Raw genomic sequence first — 8,647 nt, forward strand, 5'->3', positions numbered from 1 at the left:
GAAAGATTTCAATAGTGGATATATCACCATTTCTTAGCTATATAAGGGCCACTTCTTAACTATATGATGGGCTTATTACTAATGACCCCTTGTTGTAAATACATTGAATAAGTATGTACGTTAAGTCGTTAATGGATGTTCATTAATTAGTGTTCATTAATTAGTGTAGTTATGAATTCCTTAAACGAACTTGTGTCATTTGGTTTAGACTATCATTTGGTGCTATAAATAGCACATTCTTGTAAAGGCATGATCACATTTGAGAATACAAGAAAGAACAAGAAAAGAGGTTCTATTTTTCCTATGTTTGATCTCCCATATTCTTATTTTGCTAGTAGATTTATAATAGTATTTATACACGTGCAATGGATAACATTTCAAAATTGAAGAAAATAATTAAATACATAACAATAGCAATTATAATAATAAATATATTATACTGTCCAACTAAACTTATTAGTGATATTTCAATGACAGAAACAATATCAATGTTCATACAAATCTAATATTACCAACAAAAAGTAACTTTTTTAGTGGTGGAAAAATACTTTTATAATAGTGAGAAATACATTTCATTACTCTTGGTCGTGCTGATACAACTACAACAATAAAAGATTACCATACAAAATAAAAAGTATATATATTTCTTTTTTTCAGTATAGTCACTTGTTAAATGGCTTCTTTAGAAATGAACAAAGACTCATACATAGCGTGACAGATAGTGAGAGGAAGACAGTTAAGTTAACAACCTGACAATTATAATTTGCCGACATAATTTATGATACAGGAATGGGTAATTGGCATTTTGCACTCGAATTACACGTCATTGGCACTTTGCACCCTTAAATTAGAAATATAGCAGGATGCACCTTCTAATTACAATTTCTTTGGCACTTTGCACCCTAGTTCGTATTTTGCCTAAAAAGTGACCGGTAACCTGTTTTGTGGGATTTGAAGGGATGTAGAATCTTTCTTTTATTTTCTTCAAAAATTAAAAAATCGTTCATCGTCTAATAATTTGGTTCATTATTTAACCCATGTTCTCCATTTTCTTCCCTTAACCCTTCCATTTTCTCCCGACAATTTCCTTTCTCTTTGATGCTCTGATCCTCCCCCTTTTATTGGGCTCTGCTTCCATTTTTGCAAAATCTATATTCTGAATCGAAAAAAATCCAGACGACTTCAACTATATAGTTAACTTGTCGTTAAAGTTAGAGAAAATTTGTCTGTAATTTACAATACGGAATGGGGAGTGTTTGATAACGTGAGGTTTGAGAATGAGAAGGCTACGCATCGCCTCCGTGGGAATGGAGTCGCCAAGTTATGATGGTATACGTTTTGGGTTGATTTCGTGGTCGTCGGCGCTCCTTCCGGCGGTTTTGATTTTTTCGATGGGTTTTATGTTCACTTCTTCACACCTTCAACCACCACTTCGTGTTCCTCTTCGGCAACGTCATCATCGGTTTGTTGTTGGTTCTCTGCCGCCAAAATAACGCCAACCTCTCCGTAGGCGCTGACGGCAATATCTACGACAACTACATGAGATTTCGCGAGCCGGCTCATCAAAGAGAGCCTATTTTGCCTCCGCCGCTGGGTATGATAGACGCGGCGGCTTCTGAGCCATCCAATGGCAGCGGCGGTAACGATGAAATGCAGATTGTGGTGCACGTAGACTTACATTGTCCTCTTCTTCTCGTTGAGGTTTCTTGATATTCTCTCTTTTCTCACATTATGGTACTGTCACTACCAACTCTTCTTCAAACAGAAAATATTTATTAAGAGAGCAATACATTATACATGTGTTTCTTTGCTTCACCAAAATCAGTTAAAAGTAGTTTTAAATTTGGGTTAATATGCTATGAGCCCCTCAAACGAAACCGAATTTGAACTAAATGACAAGTTCAAATTCATTTTTTTGATTAAACCCTTAATTTCAAATAATATATGGGCCACATCCCTAATTTTTTTTATCCCTATATTACCCTTATACCCTAAATTATATAACCTACATATATTACGTTTCTCCAATTCAGATTTATTTTGTTTTTTGGTTTCTCTCACGTTCTCTCTCTTCCTCCCTATCTCACACGATCTGTGTATCTGCAATTCCGTTTTTTTTCTTGCTCTCTCTCTCTCTCTCTCACCTCTCCATCCCCACACACCTCTCTTGTTAATTAATTCAGTAGTAGCCGAGCCAAGCCAGGGGTTGTGGTGGAAAGGGCGGCGGCGGGGGCTGTGGTGGAGAAGGAGGCGGCGGCGGCGGGCTGTTGTCGAGGCGGCGGGCTGTGGTGGTTGAGATGGCGAAGAGGGGTTGTGGTAGTCGAGACGGCGGCGGGGGCTATGGTGGTTGATTCGGGATCGGCAATTGTGGTGGTCTAGACGGCGGGCTGTGGTGGTCGGGATGGCGGCGGGGCTGTGGAGGAGGACACGGCGGCCGCGGGCTGTGGTGGTCAAGCCGGCTGGCTCTGATGGTCGAGATGGCGGCGAGGGGTTGTTGTGGTTGTGGCGGGGGATGTGGTTAATTATGGTGGAGATTTGATCTTGATCTTCAAGAGATTTTGTTTGATGTAGGTTCCAAATCGTAAATCTGGTTTTCCCGAAGTTCGTAGGCGACTATGGTTGCGATGGATGCAGACGTTGGCGGCTAGGGTTTGACGGCTAGGGTTGACGAGGATTGTGTGTTTGTTGGCTGCTAGGGTTTGGTAGTACACCATAGTAGACCATAGTGGACCGTAGTATACCACAGTCTACTATAATATTACAACAAATAAAATATTAAAATATATATATATATATATATATATATATATTGAATTAACAAAAACGAAAAACGAGTTTTGTTTTGTAATTTTCAATAATATTGTAGATTTTTTTTTAATAATAGTGTAAAAACGATAGTACAACATAGTACACCATAGTATACCATAGTATTTTTAAAATTGTTGAATTATTTAACAAAAAAGAAGAAAAAAAAACGTAAATTTCAAAAAAATGTTATAAATAAGGAATTTTTTGTTTTATATATAATAACGTAAAAAATGTAGAGTGAAAATTGAAAAAATAAAGATGAGTGAAAGGGCATTTTTAGAATGAATTTAATAAAGGATGTGAAGCAAATGTTTAGTTGAGCTTGTCATTTAGTTCTAATTAGTTTTGTCACCAGGGACCTATATCTTAAGAGCCCTTTAAATTTTTGTGCTTTTACAGTTTACTGTTGTTAGACGAAGTTTCTTGAAGTCAAGGTGGCAGCAGCCGCCAAGCTTGTCTGGTTCAGCCGTGTTGTTGTCTGCCCTGTGTTGAGGACTAGACTATAAAATGAATAAAAAAGCTCCAATCTTGCTTCTTTGCTTATTATAAAAAAGCATGAAGAACATGGGGTTGAATTGAGAACATGGGTAAAATGATGAATCCGATTATTACATGATGAACGGTTTTTAAATTTATGAAAAAAATAAAAGAAATACAAATCTATCACTCTTCAAATCCCACGAACAAGGGAAAATGAGGGATAACCCCCTCAATACACAAAATAATAGAGTCCAGACCCATTTTAATATTCACTATTTGTAAAGAAATCTAAAATTAACATTATGAATTGTGAAACCCCCTCACGTGTTTATTATTTCAATTTTGTCATTTCTTCTCCCACTCTTTCTCTCTATTCCCCCTCTCTCTTCTCAACCGTCCCTTTCTTTCTCTTTCCTCCCCCTCTTTTCATATTTTTTACATATCTTTTTTTTTCCTTTTTTCTCTCATTCACTTTCTCTCTCCCCCCTCTCTCTTCCCTGATACGTCTCTTTCTATTTCTCTTTTTTTTTTTCCTCTCGAATCATTTGCTATGTCTCTTTTCTCTACTAAAATTGACTTGTACATCTTCTCTACCAAAATTGACGGATCCATAGCCGCCGCATCTTCATGGCTATCATTGGGTCACCCGGTCTAGTAACAATGAAACGTTCAGATCTTTTTTCTGACGAAGCAGCATTCGCCACCGCTGTTTCTTAACGCATCCCCTACCGCTGATTTTCTAACTTAAAATCTCCGCCGCTAGAGTCTTGCATTATTGTCTTGGAGCCTTATGCTCATTTCGTTGGCTCAGATCTAATTTTTCAAGACAAATTACGGCTAGTGATAGTTGTATTGTGGAAATTTGTTTTTTAGTGAAATTGAATTTACAGGGAAGATATCAATATGCTTCAAACTATTGAGATCATTTGGGACTTTGGGCGTAATTGTGAAAGTGTTGGAATTACTTACCGATGGGTATATAATTTAACGGTGGTGAATTTCGGTCATAAAATTATGGTACATAAATGATTATTGACTACTATAATTTAGTAGTTAACTATCACAATTTATAGCTAACTATTAAAATTTTATAGTTAACTTTCACTATTTTGTAGTTGACCGACCCAATTTTATAGCAAACTAGTAGAATATTATAGTTGACTACTAAAGTCAGTAGTTAAATTCATTAATTTAGTTGTTCACCAATATTTCGTAGATCTTTTCCAAAAAAAAAGGTAAAAGTAAAAAAGATCGAAATATAATTAAAATGATTAAAATAATTCAAGGAGAGAGAGAGAGAGAGAGAGAGTTGGTTGACCGATCCTATTTAAAGGGAGGGGGGTCTAGTTCAAAAGGAAAATGTAGGGATAGTATTGGAATACATAAAATGGAGGGGGTTGCACCATATTAAAAAAATGCTTAGTACCTAGTTCTAATATTTTTGCTATTGAGGGGGTTACGCCTCATTAACCCCACAAACAAACAGGTAACCGGTCATTTTTTAGGCAAAATATTGATGAGGGTGCAAAGTGCCAAAGAAATTCTAATTGAAGGGTGCATTCTGCCAATTTTTCTAATTTAAGGGTGCAAAGTGCCAATGACATGTAATTCGAGGGTGCAAAGTGCCAATTACCCATAGGGAACATTGATAGTGATCTAGTTTCTTCCGATGAAAGTTTGTTGTTTATTTTATGATCGTGTATGAAAGTATGAGGGGAAAATTACATTTTATGTCCCTAAAATTTACCAATAAAATAATTTTTGTCCCCAAAATTTTGCATTCATGAAATATGTCTTCAAACTTGTCACTTTTTAACAGTTTGTGTTCCGCCGTTAACTTCGTGAGTCAAATTGTCACGTGGGGCGCACGTGATGCCGACGTGGCCGTCAAATGTTGAGTTGGCACACAAATCTTTTGATCTAAACCCAATTCCAAAATTTACCAGATCCCCAATTTTCACTTCACTTTTCACACCCGAACCCCCAGCCATCAAATCTGAAAATTTCTTTCAATCCTATAAACACACTCTCAAATTTAAAATTAGGTCTTCAATGTTGTTCGAAATCATACGGAGTTCAAAGTCATAAACGCATAACAAATCCAAAATTCCCAAAACCGAATTTCAAAGATAAGAACTTTAAAGAAACTTGCTAAAATTTGTGATTGTTGGTCGATTTTTGATGCTTCATTTCCACAAATGTTCGATTATTTGCGAAATTAAGATTAGGCGATCTTGTTGATGCCGAATTTCACCTCAATTTGAGGATTTCTACGAGGAATTCAGGGTAGGGTTTATCTGATCAGGTTCAGCTTCAGTGAATTGGGGTAATGAGAAATTAAGGATTTCATAATTGAAATAAGGGGGAGAGAATGACGTGTAACTCCACACCATATTCAATCGACGAAATCGACGTAGGGTGTAAGCCAGGTCAATCTTAACAGCCATGTCAATATCACGTGTGCCACATGTGACATTCCGTTTAACTTGACTGCCGAAGTTAACGGCCGAACACAAATTGTTACAAAGTGGCAAGTTTGAGAATATATTTCGTGGGTGCAAAAGTTTGAGGACAAAAATCATTTTAACGGTATAGTTTATGGACATAAAATGTAATTTTCCCAAAGTATGAGCTTTGAGGTTTTTGTAATAGTGAAAGATTAAGGATTTTTTATAAATATTCTAGAGGATAGGGATCGCCCAACCCTTGGGGTGTAATGTCCAATCCTTGGGGTAGAGAGGTAAGAGAGTGTACCACTCTTGGGGTGGGATGTCCAACCCTTGGGTAACAAGATGAGGGGATGCCCAACCCTTGTGATGGGATGTCCAATCCCTGGTTAAAGAGATGAGGGGATGCCCAACCCTTGAATGAGATGTCCAACCCTTGGGGTAGAGTGGTAAGGGGGTGTATCACCATTGGGGTGGGATGTCCAACTCTTGGGATGAAAGATAATAGAATGTCCAACCCTTGGGGTGGGATGTCCAATTGTTTTTTTTTTTTTTCTTTTTTCTTGGGCGCTGTCCAACCTTGGCGAGGGTGATGTACAATGTCTTGGTGAGAATGACCCATGTAATTGGGTATTATGAACTTCATATTGGTAGGTGTTGGTGGATAACCTACACGCAAGTGCACGTATCGTACAAGTAATAAAGTAGATTTTAAGTTCAAGTATCGATCCCACAGAGAATATTTAATTATCTAATCCTAGACGCTATATTCTACCAATTATATTCAAGCCCACCCTACACAGTCGAAAGATGATTAATAAACTAAAATTAAACCAAAGCAATTAAAACAAATTAAAAAGACAAGAACGCGGAAGCAACTAAAAACGAAGATTTAATCAGAGTAAACAAGCCTAGGATTTTATTCTTCCCCCTATGTGATTATTACTTCCCCGATCCCTTTAATTATGCAAGCAATAAACCCGGATTATTAACCTGAGATACTAAATTTATCATAACCCGCTTCCGCGTGTATTACGATTCTAATACTCTAGATTCAATTACTGTATTCCTACGCAATTAATTCTAGAACACAACATTAAGCACAAATATCAATAATGGCTACCTAAGAGATTGACTATATTCCTATGTTAATATCACAAAAGCTCTTCTACCACAGTTTTAACTATTCACCCGATCTTCCGATTCATGCGATTAACAATAACATAAAAGCACATAAGGTGATCAAATTCATGCACTTGATAAAACAAGTAGAAGAAATAACCCGGAATTAAAACTTGCATAAATCATAGAGTTGGGTTCATAAGTAAATTAGCAACTCATGATTAAAGTATAAACGCAAATAAAATTAATCATAAACGATAAATCTATGCTTGGAGTCTTCGAATTCTTCGCCTTCGTTATTGCTTCGTTGCTCTTGAAATTGCGTAAAAGATGGATCCCCAGTTGTGTGCTTATCTTGGTCTTATATAGGGTGGAAAATTTGGAGAAGAAGATAGTTTCCTTGTGCAATTAGGATTCCTTTACTACGCCTTTTCGTCATCTCGGAGGGCCGTCCCGAATTTTGTACTAAAACTCGGACGACCGTCTCAAAACCAGAGACTGCTTCTGCATCTCAGACGGCCGTCCCAGTTTTAAGTGTAAATTTGGGACGGCCGTCCCGGACTAATTTCTTCAGATTTTTGATTCATTCACTTTTGGCCCATATTTTCTCCGAAAATGCAGTTTTGACCCCACACTTTTCCAATTCTTCAATTTGTACCTAAAATACAATAAATCAACTTTTAAGCACCAATTATCGTTAAAACACACCAAAAGCTCAAATAAAAAGGTACGATAAAGTGTAAAAATATACACTTAATATTAGGCAAACTCAGGTAAGTCTTACCAGGTAGGTGGACTCTGATAGGTCGTACGTACGTAGATCTCACCTCGATGGGTTCACCATCAGAGGATAGGCGGTTCTCCTGATCACCTTGTGTACTTCACGATCTAGGTTGCATTCCCCCAGGCGACGCTAGAATAATGTAGTATCACTCACCTTGAGTAGATTGACCAGGTTCACGTGGGTAGGTCACTGCACACGAGTAGGTGATCTTGGTCGGGGTCCTTTCCATAGGGTGAGCTGCAGAACAACTGGGTCTTGAACATGCGAAGATAATCACACGTGATCTAAGTTGGGGGTTGATTCGGCGGAAACCCCTCAGACACTCAAGTCAGATAGATGGCTAGGCAAGAGGTGGATAGTTAGAACAATAAGAGTTCTAGTCTTCTAGATATTAGAACTAGAGAACAGAACGTACCTTGTAAAGTGAGCCAAAGAGTTTATTTATAATGTGATTAGTAGAATCCTTATTAGGATATAACTTTAAGTAGAATTAGTAAACCCTAATGGTGGATGACATATAGAGATTTCTAGATGGCTCAAGTATTCATTAGCTTATTGGCGGTCTAATAGGGCATATCAAACTTATATTTTAATTTTAATAAATTAAATTACAATACAAAATATAATACACGGAACATTATTTTTCTTAAATATTATTAATTTTAAGTTTAATATTAAAAGAGATGTTAAATTTTTTTTTCCTCAAGATGAATAGATTATCCGAATTCCTATTGATTGGTCAACATATGTCTCTCATAATCATCACTTTTATTAAAAGAAATGTCACAATAATTTTTCATGAATATAAACAAACAACTTGAAATTTAATTCTACTAAATTCAATTACAATATAAAGTATAATACGAAGAATGTGAAAATAAAAGAACAAAAAATTACAAAAATAATACAAAAATAAATAATAAAAAAACTCATAAACAATAGATTATTCAGACATTTTCTTCTTCGTATATATTCCCCAAATGGTTCATTACATTTTCTTCGTACT

The sequence above is a fragment of the Erythranthe guttata genome, chromosome 11 (genome assembly GCF_056151865.1).
Source record: "Erythranthe guttata isolate IM_541 chromosome 11, IM_541, whole genome shotgun sequence".
Lineage (NCBI taxonomy): Eukaryota > Viridiplantae > Streptophyta > Magnoliopsida > Lamiales > Phrymaceae > Erythranthe > Erythranthe guttata.